The sequence below is a fragment of the Camelus dromedarius genome, chromosome 11, assembly GCF_036321535.1.
Source record: "Camelus dromedarius isolate mCamDro1 chromosome 11, mCamDro1.pat, whole genome shotgun sequence".
In the NCBI taxonomy this organism is placed as follows: domain Eukaryota; kingdom Metazoa; phylum Chordata; class Mammalia; order Artiodactyla; family Camelidae; genus Camelus; species Camelus dromedarius.
In genome coordinates, this window is record NC_087446.1 from 32853348 (window position 1) to 32867249 (window position 13902).

A 13902-nucleotide genomic window follows, 5' to 3' on the forward strand; every position below is an offset into this window, starting at 1 on the left:
TGCAACCTGAGACTAATGAATATAAACTAGAGTTTTAGATGTCGTGCTTAAATCATTTGCATGTTTCATGCATGATAATTGAATTTATGTCTGCACTTCCTTTCACTTAACTATTTCCAGTCTCCTCCTGGTGAGTCACATGAAACAGGATTTCGTTATCCTGGGTGGAAAGAACTTACCTAGACTTTACTCCTAATGAGAAACTTGAATGCTTGTTTCTTTTATTTGAATTTGAATAACTCAGTATTTTTTCAAAAGCAAAAGGCAGGGCTTAAGAGTCTGGCATGCTGTTTCAGGAGTCGGTAAATAGGCCTTCCAAGTTGATTTTGGAAAGGGCAGAAAATCCATGGGAATTTATGGCATTGAGTTTTCAGTGGTCCCAGAGAACTGGGTTTCGATGTGGCCACTTTTCTTATTTCCAAGAGCAATGTCACTTTACCGCCACATAAAGAATGTTCTTGGGCTGTGGACTGGAGTTACTTAGATCACAGGGATTTCGTGCACAGCACTGTTTTTGGCATAATTCGATATTTGCTTCCATACATGCGGGTGGGAGATGGTGTCACCCTCCATGAAGGTCTGTTAATGAGCGGTTAGCACTTGTGGTCCCTTAGCATGCTATAGGTTTTTTCCTTCCTTTTTTCTTTCTTTTTTGTTATTTAAGTGTAGAAGCCTTAATGCTGACAGTGCAAGCAGGTGCTAAGCCCCCTGCCCCCAAACCTGCTCCAACATGAAAAGTCTAAAAGCTGGCAGTGTGCATGTGAGAACACTTCCTAGGGAAAAACTTGAAACATGAGGCTTGAAATAATCCCCTGGTTTCAGTTTGTATCAGTGATTGATTTGTCTGTCTGCTGTCTTTCCTCATGTGTTTCCAAGTCCAATGTCAAAGTAATGCGCTTTTCTCCAGGAATTCTCCCCAATGTCCTTTGTTTTGGGTGCATTCAGTGGTTGCGTGTTGCTGAATGTCTTCTAGTCTTGTTTTCTGGTCCTTGTAGCTAAGAATGTCTTTGAAGGATAACATCGTGTTAATTTGTGATGTCACAATTTAAGTGTGCTTCCTGTCACTTACGTGTAGTTTAAAATGTTCCTTAATGTAGCATGAAATGATTGGTTAGCTTTGAAATGGTTGTGAAGTCATGTGAAGAAAATAAGTTTTGCATCCGACCAAGATAAATTCACTCTAGTGCTTTATGGCTTTTTATTCCTATGTGATAGTAATAAAGTCTCATGTAGGGATGGAAGCCATGAAATACATTGTGAAAAATCATCAACTAAGAAGGGGCCATCAGTATAGAAAACGTTAGCCTGTGGAGCTGTGAACGTGATGGAGAAATAATTTAGCGTATAGCTTTGCTATGTGTGGTGTTTGAGTTTCTCTATCCTGAGATTTTGACAGCTAAGGAATCTAGGTTACAAGAGTTGATTCATCTTTGTAATCACTGATTTACATGCACATTTAGGTTTGCACATTTCTGTTTACCATACATTTTCTCCGTTCTCTATTAAGGACCGTGCTCTAGGGGAACTATTTATAGCCCGCTGATCTGGGAGGGAGCATTTAGTCCTCCTATGCCTCCTTTCTCCAGCTGTGGTCTTTCTTCTGAAACAAAGAAGAAATAGTCAAATCAGACTTGCCCTCTTGGAAATGTGGTCCAGATTGCTCTACTCCCAAGCTCCAGAAAAGGTCTACAAGGTTGGGGGGCAGGATTGGTCAACACCTCCTCAGATCCATGAATCCACTAAGAGTTGATTTCCACTTTACAGGGGTAGTGTAGTCCAGAAACACCTGGTGTCAGAGGCAAGGGGGGCTTTGGAACAGAGTCAGGCTCTAATCCCTCTGCTACCCCAACTTCGTGACCTAGGGCAAGTCATTTAAACTCTGAGCCTCTTTATCTTTAAAATGGGGAGAAATAATACCTTAGGGGGATGTTGGAAGGATTAAATGAAATCATGCCTACCTGTGCCTAACAAAGCATTTAGCATATTTAAAAAATCGACTGAAATACGACTTTTCCTCCCTTCCTCTCTTCCCTTCTTCCCTCTCTCATTCCCTTTTCTCTCCCTCTCATGTCCTCCCCTCCCTTCAGATGTTAGTCTAAAAACAGCACCTTTGCGAGAGAGAAGACTAGAATGTCTAATAAAACGCAAGCAAGTAACTAAAAAACAAAAAAGAATACCTAGTTGCCTCCTTTCCATATGTGGTTGAAATCCCTCGGTTGGATCAATAGTTTAATTTTTTTTCCTTGAATTGTTTTAATGATGATTGCCCTATTTTCACGTCTCCTGTTTTCTGTATATTTTGGCTTGACTGTGTGTTTTAATACTGACTATTGACTCCTACTCATTTTTACTGGTTTTCTGTATTTTTTTTCCACTGAGAATTCCAATAAAATTTATTTTCATCGTCTTTTGCCTCTCCATTTCCTCCACACGATGGGATTTTAGCCTGTGCTCTGAAAATGTCTGGACTGCTCCAGAAAGATAAATGATGTCTTTTCCTTAGAAACTGCCCACTGGTAGTGCCTAGAGAACTCTATCCTCCCTGCATTTGCATATCAATGTGCTCGGGGAAATTGGTCAATTTAGTTGTAACTTTGATACTAGCTTAACTTTTAAACATATAGAAATTATAATTGACTTTATCACTAGTTTATAGGATAACTATGGATAAGGAAAAGGACTTTGCAGGGACACAAATGCTGAAACGTTAAAAAAAAATCACAGAATAATGTAAGTGTACTGCTATAAAAATAGACTATAGTGAAAATCAGTGACACCATATTTGTGTCCACACTTTTTAAAATTATCACTGAATTTGTTTTTTATACCCCTATTCTTACTCCTGTATATCCAGATCCTAGTAATATCCCTAATCCTTAGTAGGTATTCAAATATTACTGGATAAATTGATGGGAATGGAAGGAAGGAAGAAAATGGGGGAGGGGATAAGTAAAGAGCTATATCCCCACAAGAAATAGATTGTATGGTTCGAGAACACATACCCAGTTAAAGGTCTACACTCACTACAGAGTGAGGAGAATCTAATTCTGTACTAGGGTAGATATTACATTCTTATATATCTTGGACATTCAAGATAAAATGACATATACAAAATTATTCTAGGGGCCCAGAGCAAGGAATATTCCCTAGAATCAGAGAAGGAGCCCTTTTGGGATTTAGAACATTAGCCAAATTTCCATAGGCAGGAGTCAGGGACTTAGAAATTAACTTATCAAGGAATTTATTAAAAGCTCAAATGTGTGGTTCTTGGAAATGTTTCCGATGTACAAAGCCTTGAACCCTGGAGCCCATATTTACTTCTAAATATCTTCACAAGTATCATTAGAAACAGACAGTAGCTTTCAGTGGACACTCTTACTTAGATTAATTAGTTACTGCTGAAGCTCAGTGGGCTGCGATTAGCTCTTACACCCATGTGGGACAGGACAAGTCTAGACTGCCAGCACAACCGTGATTTCAAAGATGGCCGTGTATTTGCCCAGGCTTTCCCTGTATTCTTGTGTGATTGTCCTTAAACTCCAATACTTGCTGTAACTATGAGGCAACCTGTGCAAAAGTGGTAGCCTCCAAGAAGGGCTTAGCATCCCCCAGCAGGTCTAGATGTTGAATCTGTCAGCGGACACTGGCCTTTTCAGGGTAACTGATTGGCCATAAACTTGCAGTGTATTCCTAGGTAAAGTGCACATAAATATGTTGACCAGTGGAACAAAATACTGCAGTAAAAAGTGATTTCACTCAGCAAGTGAAGGAGTAAAGCTCTGTCTCACCAGTGGTCATGGCATAAGCAAGAGAGACTCACATCAGAAAAGAGTGAGAGTGTGAATGTGGGGCAGAACAATCCTCACATTGTTTCTTCCCTAATCTTCATCAGAAGTTGCACTTCATCAGAGGTTTCACCCACGACATTACCTTAATCAATGGAAGGTAACAGCCATGGGATCTGGGTATGGACAGCTTAAGAAAAGTTCCACATTGTCCTGCACATTCAAAATCCCAAGATGGTGCTGTGGAATTATGAGGTCTCCTATTTGGTGAAATAGAGAGTTCAGAATTCTTCTCTCATTCTTTGGATAGTCCCAGGAACTCTCAAACCATGGTTCAATTAGCAAAAGCGTCATCTTTTTAGTCACAATTTGGACCTCACCAAGTAGCATGTGCTCTGAGTTGTCTTTGTCCCAGTGGGAATGGGCTTATGCTGGCCCACACTCTCACCTGCCCACCTTTATACCAAAGTCACTCACACCTGCATGGAAGCCATGACTGAAGGGGAGGTTCAACAGCAGCTCTGGATCAGAGTGGGGTCTACACAGGAGAACAGAGTGAGCCCACAATCTCAGTGAGCACCAAATAACACAACCTTCTCGGTCATGAGCTTTAGGTTTTTCCATCTCTAAACCAGTTCTTAGTGTCCAATCTCCCAAGGGTAGCTACTCCAGAGGGAGCTTCCCCAGACCCTGTACTTACAGATGAGGCTATCCTTAGATTCGAAACACTGATGGTCAAAGGGTGGCATGGGATGAGGCTTGAAGAAATCTCTCCTGATGCTACTGGAGGGCTCTTCTCTTCACGACCTTCCATCAAAGAGGCCTCCAGACATGTGACGATTCGCTCTTGCCAGGCCTCTTAACTTTTCTTTCCACCGTTTGTCCTGATCAAGATGAACAGAACATAAATTGGTTGGTTTGAAGTAATAATAGCAGCCCTCGTGGTTCATTCTTTCATTCTGTTAGCTCTTTTCTCTTTCATGTGTTTATTTAGGCATTACGAAATAAAACTTTTTAGGCAAGAGATATAAAAATATTCTGGGAGTTTGTTTATTGGTCTTCCAAAATCAGTCTATGCAAAGGGGACTCAGTAAATACTGATGGCTTAACTGCTTGCTAACTTAAGTTCAGAATCCCTACCATGACCCACAGATCTCACAAGGCCTGCGTTTGTCCCTCTCTTGACCTCATCTCCTGCCTAGCTCAATGAGTCCAGCCTCACTGATTTTGTGATATTCCCTAAGTATACCACGTGCACGTCTACTGCAGAGCCTTCGAAATTGCTGTTTCCTCTACCTAGAGCACTCTTTCTGGAAATCTACACATCCCACCCTCTCGTTGCCTCAAGTCTGCTCAGAAGTCCCCTTGGCAGTGAGACCTGCCAAGCGGCTATAAAAGAAGTTCCCTCCTTCTCCTCACTCCCAGCATCTTACTCTGATTTATTTTTCTCTGTAGATAACATTTTTCATAATCTGATATACTATATATTTCCTGATTTTTAAAAATTAATTGATTGATTGCCTTTCTTCACTAGAACATAAGGGTCCAGGAGGCCAGGGGATGGATCTGTCTCTTTTGTTTACTGCTTTACTCCCAGAGTCTAGAATCATGTTTGCACATGGTAGACACTCAAATATTTGTTGAATGAAGTAATATTCATTGGGTACTTCCTCACATCTAGGGGGTCAAGATACTGACATTATATGTCATATCAGCAAAAAATCACTTGTACTTCTCATCATTTGAATTAACCATGCTTCAAGCATTATCCTCTCCTAAGACAAAAAAAATAAAACAAAACAAAAAACGCTTACTTTTCCAGTCTCCTCTCTTGTAAGTCATATCATGATGAGCATCTTTGCCCATCAACTTCTATACAAATTCCTCCCTAGGACAAATTCTTTGTTGTGGAATTACTGACTCATAAGTTCATGGGCATTTTTATGGCTCTTCATTTATATTACCAAATTGCTTACCAGGCATGTTATATCAACTGACACTCCAAACAGAAGGAAAATGTCAGAAAATTTTGGTTTGACTTTATTTTTAGCAGTATCACACAGATTTCTGCTGAGTTCACCAGATTCCCTTGCTCTCTCAGTTCTTTTGATGGATTCCCCCTGAGAATACACAAATTTGCTATTTTTATTTACACTTTGAACTTTGATTCTAGATCCAGCATGAAATAAATTATTCTAGAAATGGAAGGAAGTCAGAAATTATATTTTCCAATTCCTCTATTATACATAGGAGGCAGTGAAGTTCCAAGATCATACTATGGGTGGCAAGCAAGTCTGGAAGTGAGAGCTCTCAAATCAGCACCTGAAGATATGTGAAAACCGTGAGTCAGCTCACAGGAGTCAGAGCACACTGTGCTAACTCTGAACTATCAGTGTCCACCTGTTCCTCATTAATGTCAAAATGTCCACTAGAGTCTCTCTTGATGTTTAGATTAGATACATTTATGGGGAGTAGGATGTAACTTTTGACTTGAACTTCCTGTTCCACTTGCTGTGTTAACTTGTTCTGGAAGCCTCTGTTTCTCTCAGTCTCTCTTGCACAATCTGGCCCCTTCACATTTACCTTCCTTCTGAATTTCAAAAAATTACAAGACAACTGAGAAACTGGTAGCATTTGTTGCATTTCTTTGAATATAAGCAAAACCATTAGAGAACTGGTCTTTTTACCAAAGAAGAAGATTTTGTGCTTTTCTGGAGCTAATACAAAATTGTCACTTGGACACTGTGGGAATGACTATTCAAACCAGCCCATACATTTATAAAAAGCTATACATATTTGAAGACATATATCTTAACATATAAACACACATAACCTCCCATTTCTCTCCAGGGTAATGTACACTAATGAAAAACTTAGAATTATATCTTGTCTTTCCTTTGAAAGGCTAAAATCTGGTCCTGTACTTTTTTTACTCACATGTATGCCTTCATAAGATCTCTTTTCAGATAAGGTGTTCTTACCTTATTCATGGATTGAATTGTTCCAAGAATGCCATAACCGAAGATCAAACAGTGCTTAACATCCATGGTAAATAATTATCAGAGCTCTGCTTATTTTCAGAAAGATCTTGAAGGATGAATCAATTGATGGCTTAAATAGGACAGTGTGTCCTGAAAAAAAGCATTAATGTATGAATATGTGTCTTAACCTGGTTGCCTTCGCTAAATGCAGGAAGTCTGAAATTTCAAACTATTTATGGAGAATACACAATTATTTACTGATAAGCATGAATATCTCTAAAGAAAATGTAAGTGTCCAGTAAAATAAACAAGTAACTCAAATTGACAAGAAGCCTCCAAAATGAACTTAGTAGTCACTCACCTGAGCTGTAGGGGCTTTAGATGTGTACATGCAGGCATATCTGTTTGTTTCAGGAGAAAAAATTTATTTTAAATTCAAGGACAGAAAGTTGTGAGGCTCACCTGAAACAAACCAAGCTTTGCACAAACAACAAACATGATTTAGGAAATTTTTATCTTTACTTTAAATGTATTTTTTGGTTATGGCCCCTTCTTATTTATGTTAGGTAGTTTAGGTAGAAATGAGCACTGGGCAGGGGGAGAGGAAGGGGAAAAAGTAATGTTAACCGGGGAAAGGGAAATAAGAATGATCTTTGTTCTTAGTCACCTGAAAAAAAAAAATTTTGATGAGAGACAAAGTGTGATATAAGCAAGATTTTTATTAGTGAAGTGAAAAAAAAAATAGTAAAAGATAGTCCACTCCCAAGAATTGGGAGTGGGCCGCTCCGGGAGAGGAAACATGGCGCTGTTCTTTTGTTTCTCCTGTTTTTATATCCTGGTTTCATGATTGATTGATTGATTGATTGATTGACAACTCAGGTTCCCTCACTCTGGTTAACTGACAGTTCAGTTTCCTTGTGTTTTGGGTTGTTCCTTTCCCCTTCCTCCCCACAGCCCAGTGCTCATTTGTATCTAAACTACCTAACATCCCTCCCTCTAGTCACATGACCCCAAGTCTTTGAGATGTCAAGGGCGACAACCACTCTAGCTACTTCCTGGTGATCTGGAGCAACGATGGAACTCGTTGGGGTCCTAGACTAGCTGGCTGTCACTGGGCAGATGCTGAGCCAAGGGTCGGTGTCCACTGAGCGGCTTGTATAAAAGCTGTCTTGGCCAAATGGTTACTTACCTTGTATAGCCACTTGAAGTTTAACTCTAGACGAGAAGAAACACATTTTGTAAGAAGGTTGAAAAGACAGAGGTCAAGTATATAGAGCTAATCCTTGCCAAAGGATGAAAGGGGCAGACGAGGGTCTTAAAAAAAAAATTGATTTCTGTGCTTTCTGTTGGTTTAGGTTTTAAAAGGCAGATGTTGGAGCGTTAGTCCAGCGAACTAAAGGAAGAATAAAAAGGACCCGAATGTTAGAGACATTTTAAATTAGTATTAAAACAATTTGATCGGGGCCCTAAAAGAAAAAAGATTAGAGCCAGTAGATGTTTAAGAAAGAGGTTTATCTAACAGGGATCCATAGTCCCCTAGGGTGATGGAACAGTCTCACTGGAGTGTTGCTTGAGAAGCAGTCGCAGATCACTAAGAAGTTCACAAGAATATGTGGCTCCCGTCTGTGAACCAGATCTCATCAGGGTTTTCCAGGGTTTGTCGGTGAGGTCTGTTCTAGCTCCTAGAGAAATGGATAGGGTCTCACGACACAGGTGAAAGGGAAGAGACTCGTCTGGTGATGGTAATAGTGTAGCAGGATTAAGTGTCCCACAGACGGAGACAGCACATCTGGGTTTTCCAATAATAATGCCTGATATTTAAGAAACCAAGCATCTGAGACCCAGAAATGTCCCTTGCCTTTTAAAAGATCAGAAACTTGGTGGTTAGCCTATGCTTGTATAGGGGCCCCCAGAGTTAGCTTAGAAGCTTCCTCCAGGAGAGTGGAGAGGGCGCCCAACACTCTTAGGCAGGAAGACCAGCCTCGAGCAGTGGGACCTACCACGTGGAGAGGTATCCCATAGGCTGTTGGGTAGGACCCAGCCGTTGGGTGAGGACCCCCAAGGCTCTTTCTCCTCTCATGAAATATAACTGGAAGGGCCTTGTGGGATCTGGAAGCCCCAAGGCCGGGGATCTTACTAGGAGATTTTTTTATTCTTCCATTGCTTCCTGTTGGGAAGGACCCCACTAGAGGGGTACCGAGTCATCCTTACCCTTTAAACTGTCATATAGAGGTTGAGCTATGGACCCATAGTTAGGGATCCAAAGCCCACAGTAACCGGTTAGTCCGAGAAATGCCCTGAGCTGTTTTCAAATAGTGCTATTAGGGAGTTATAAGATTCCCTGAATTCATTCAGGAGAAAGGCTATGGTTTCCAGGAGTCAGAACAACTCCTAGATAAGTTACCTCTTGTTTGACCATTTTGGCCTTAGACCTGGAATCCTTATATTTTTGCTCAGCCAAGAAGTTAAGAGTTTGGATTGTTATGCTGAGTGGCCTGTTTTCAGGTAGGGAAACAGATAAGCAGGTTATTAACATACTTTAGCCTCTTTTAAAGCTGTAAGTCCTGTAAATCTTGGGCCAAAGCTTGCCCAAAGAGGACTGTCTCTAAACCCCTGTGGTATCACTGTCCAGGTTAGCTGGCGCTGACACCCACTGGATGAGTCCCACTGAAAGGCTAATAAGTATTGGGACTGTGGACTAAGGGGTACACAGGGGAAAGCATCTTTAGGTCTAAGGTGAGGCACCACTGGGCTCCTGGAGGTATGTCTGCAGTAACACATCGGGGGTTGGAACCACGGGATGAAGAGGCACTACAGCCTTGTTTATGATTTTTAAATTTGGGACTAGTCTGTAGGCCCCATCCTTCTTAATGACAAGAAGGATAGGTGTGTTGTAGGGTCTAGAGGAAAGGGTCTGGAGAAGGAAGTTAGGACAGAGTAAGTGGCCCCAGTATCCAAAAGGAAAGTTATTGTCCCACCTGCTGCATCCATTTGTCCCCGCGGCTGCAGCCCAGGGATGGAGATCTCTTGCATTGGGGCTGACTGGAGGGGGCTTCTTTAGTCCCAGACAACCATCTGCAGGTCGCAGGCCGGTTCTCCCCCATGGGCCGTTTGGCTCGAGGGACAGAGGGCCACCCAGTGACCTTGCTTGTTACACCAAAAGCAGGCAGATCTTGGAGGTATGTCCTTACGGGGGCATTTGTTGGCCCACGACCAGGTCAGCGGCAGGTGTTGTGTTGATCGTCAGGCTTGTCTCGTGCTGCTGGGGGCCGAGGGCTTAGGGACGGTGGCTGCTCATCTGGGCAGGCCTGGCCTCTTTCCTTCTTTCCTTCTCCTGAGCCTTGGCCTCTTGTACCTGATCTCAATTTAAAAAACAAAACAAAACAAAAAACACCTGTGGCAGCAACGGTTAGCATTTATCAAGAGTTACTCTGGGTTCCTGGATTGCCTTTTGGAGTTTTTGTCTAATATTGGGGGCAGATTGGGTGAGAAATTTATCCTTTCAATGAGAGGTATATGATAGGGAGAGCAGGGGAGGATGTACGTTTAAGGGAGTCCCCCTCTCAAAGAGGTGTTGGGGACAGCAGGTTGCTGATAGTAACCATGGCCAAGGTGGTTATTTTGCATTTCTTTAGGAGATCACTGCTGTCCCTCAGCAAATAAAAGATGTGGATATATGGTATTTTAGACATTTGCCTTGTGTATCGTAGAGGAGATTAAGCTGGAGCAAGGTGCTTGAATTTATGCTATTTATGGGCCATGCTTTTGGCTAAATGTAGCCCAGGGGAGTCACAGCAGGGATCAACTGTTGGCTTTCCATCTAAAGGGCAGGATACTGGGGGAAGGTGGGTGCTTCAGAGTTCAGCATCCTGAGATGAAGCCCACAGGCTATAGTCTGATGTCTCAGTCTTCTGCCTGTAGCCAAGAGTACCCTGAAGCCATGGACCGAAGAAAGCCTGGCGTCCCAGGGTCACCGGTCCCCACAGGAGGAGGACCCGGCATCCCAGCCTCCTCTCTGGATGGGGAAAGCGGCCACAGTCTTACCATGAGCTGAGAGTCTCCGCAGTCCAAGGAAATAGTCAGTTTTAACCATGCGGGTGGTCAGTGATCCAGGAGCAGAAGAGCTGCTCAACTGGGACAGCCAGAGAAACAGGACAAAAATTGAGGAGGGAGTTAGGGGTAGAGGGCCCCTATGGAAGCTCCTGCATGGGGAAGGCAGCAGGAGAGGAGAACTTGAGCTAGAACTCCAGCATCTCAGTTTTCTAAGGCAGAGATGTTTTCTTGCCTAAGCAAGTGTCCCCGGAGGGACATGAAGCCAGAAAGGAGTCAGAGACATTGCAGCCCATGGTTACTGTCCACGGTGGTGTTTTCTAGAAAAGGCCACCAGGGACAGTGTTACTCAAGCCATGTACGAAAGCCGTGGCCAAATACTTGCTGGCCCGTGAATAAGAGTAATAATACGGTTACGAGAGTCCCCAGGGCACCACAGGTTGAAACAGTGGCACCAGGGGCGAGGCCCAGCCGCACTGGGAAACTGGGAGTTCTCTTTTAGGTCAGAGAGTGAGTAAGTCATAGTTCAGAGGAGGGCACCCCTGTTGGAGCCATAGGACCTTGCAGTGACCAGTGGGACAAAGAGAGTCAGAGATTGAACAAGGGTGTTTTTCAGAGAACTCAATAGCAGAGGTCAGAAAGCAGAAGCAAGGACCCCCAGCCGAGGATAGAGACCAGTATGTAAAGGTGTGAGTGATAAAGTAATCGGTACACAGGCCTGGTCCCGCGTCTTGAGTCAGCTGCCTACCTCACATGTCATCTTCTCCTCTTCCTGGTTTCGCAGCTTTTCCTTTGAGCATTGTTTTCAGGCGGTCAGCGGTCTTCTCTATAGGCCAGTCCAGCGTAAGGGCCAGAAGGGACGCGTTTACCGTGGTTCTGGAGTAAGCCTGGTTAGCTGCCCCTGGAGCTCCGTGGCAGGCGGGGCTGGCGGGGGCAGCGCGCGGGGGGGCAGGCGTGCGCGAGGCCCCAGACAGGCCGCTGGCTGCTTGACCGGCCCAGCACCGCTGGGAGCCCCGCGCCCTGTCCTCGCTCCAGCCTCCACAGCCCGGCCCCAGGAGCCTGTGCTCTGCTGGCCTCCGGGAGGGAGAGGGAGATGGAGGAGGAAAGATTAGGTTGAAGCACGCAATCCGAGTCACGGCACCAAAATCAGTGTTACCGGGAAAAGGGAAATAAGAATTAACTCGGTTCTTAGTCACCTGAAAAAAAAAGAATTTTTGATGAGAGACAGAAAGCGTGATATAAGCAAGATTTTTTTTAGTGAAGTTTAAAAAAAATAGTGAAAGATAGTACCCTCCCAAGAAGCGGGAGCGGGCCGCTCCGGGAGAGGAAAAATGGCATTGTTCCTTTGTTTCTCCTGTTTTTATACCCTGGTTTCATAATTGATTGATTAGATGATTGACTGATTGACAACTCAGGTTCCATCACTCTGGTTGATTGACAGCTCAGGTTCCTTGTGTTCTGCGTTGTTACTTTCCCCTTCCTCTCCCCCGCCCAGTGCTCATTTCTATCTAAACTACCTAACATTTAGATTGTAGAAAATAATTTCCGTAAATATTTTCCCCAGTTTTATCAAATCCAAATCTTTAAAGCCAATTGCATTCCCAGCATCTGTCAGCTGCTATACCCTCTCAAGTCTAGAAAATAACCTTATCTTCAGATATTCAAAGCCTCATATCCTCTCACTCCATTTCCACACCATCTTCCCCTCCAAGGCGCACAGGAACTAAAAAAACAATCATCCACCAACAGCCTGTTTCAGGCCATGTCGTTTACATACATCTCACCAGTAAGTCATTGTCCTCATTTTTTTTTTTTCTTCAGATTTAGAAACTGAGGGTCTGAGAGATGATGATCACTGGGCTGCTTTTCACATATTCTCGTACATCCCTGATGTCCGTCCTCAGATCCAGGGTATGACTTCTACAAGGTGTGCCAGCGGCCCCAGCTCCAAACCCACCCTCTGTGTTTTGTACGTTGTGATACTGCAGGACCCCTTATTCCTTCTGCGTGTCAGAGGCTGGAGCCAGGAGTGCATGCCCATCCCCACCCTCCACACACATATCCCTTACCTTGTTTCCTCTAATGGTTGAACCTGCCCAGGAGGGGGAGGGTTAGTGACCGCTCCTCCCCACCCTCACGCCCCCAACTCCCACCAGCTGTTGCTTTTTTTCTGTTGTTGCTAACGTTTTCCCATAATTCTTGCTAAAAGTCAGAATGATGCTAGAAAAGGCAGGGCTGGCCCTATCGGGGCAAAATGTCCTCTGAGTATCCAAACAGTAAGCTTTCTGTCTCCCACGTGGGAAGCACACTGCCAAGGGTCACTGGGTCCCTTGGGAGACTTTTCCAGACCTCCTCCACTTCCTTGTGTAGACAGTATGGTGGAGGAAGGTCTGTACTCTAATTCTATTAAGGCAGGCGACATCAAGAATAAAGGAGAGTGATGGAGTAGATATTTCAAAGTGACTCAGTCAACCTTTTGCAATCCACAGAAGCAGCTTTCTGTACTCACAGAGGACATTGTCCAATGACAGCTAGTGAACGTGACAGTAGAATTACAATCTGAGGACCCAGCTCTGCCCCTGGCCGGTTGTGTGAGCATGTGAAGGTCACTTCCTCTCTTGACTCTAGTTCCTCATCTGTAATCTGGGATAATTTCCATCCTTACTTCAGGTTGTTTTGAGGCTCAGCTCAAGCGATACATAAACAGAAATGCTGTGAACTGGAGGTACAGCACCTAGAGGGTTATTAGGTTGGAAATTTGACACAAAATGGCAAAATGTAATTTCACTTGAAATTTAACTTGGCAATTTTAAGTTCACTCACTGGTTCAAGTGCCAAGCCCTGTACCAGGGGCTGGGATGGTGCCAAGAACAAGGCTGACTCAATCCTCCGTGGGGACTAAAGGCGTGGGTGGCAGACACAGAAAAAGCAGTCAAACTAGAGATGACGGCTACGAAAAGGGGCACGCAGAGTTCAGTGGATGTGTGATGGGCTCCCTTTGGGGGATCAGGAAAGCGTCCTAGAGAAGTGACACTTGACCCTAGTCTCAGAGCAGGTGACCACAACTTCCTGAATACCATGAAACT

General features: G+C 43.6%; 1 protein-coding gene and 1 long non-coding RNA gene across 13 annotated transcripts in view; one reads left to right on the forward strand and one right to left on the reverse strand.

Annotated features, from left to right (window-relative positions):
* LOC116156423 (uncharacterized) overlaps window positions 1-6639 on the forward strand; it is a 112248-nt gene extending 105609 nt beyond the window's left edge. For 4 of the 12 annotated variants that reach the window (XR_010383170.1, XR_010383171.1, XR_010383173.1 and 1 more), the window contains one exon: window positions 6036-6636. The gene's annotated coding sequence lies outside the window, so the exon portion shown is untranslated. Of the gene's footprint in view, window positions 1-6035 lie in introns of all 12 variants that reach the window. The other 8 variants (XR_010383175.1, XR_010383176.1, XR_010383174.1 and 5 more) reach the window with 4 other exon arrangements.
* Window positions 174-7002, reverse strand: LOC116156424 (uncharacterized). The gene is made up of 3 exons (XR_010383178.1): window positions 6767-7002; window positions 4486-4669; window positions 174-1600 (listed from the first exon to the last, which is right to left on the reverse strand). It is a non-coding gene; the product is annotated as an uncharacterized LOC116156424 (long non-coding RNA).
* Window positions 7003-13902: the final 6900 nt, after the last annotated feature.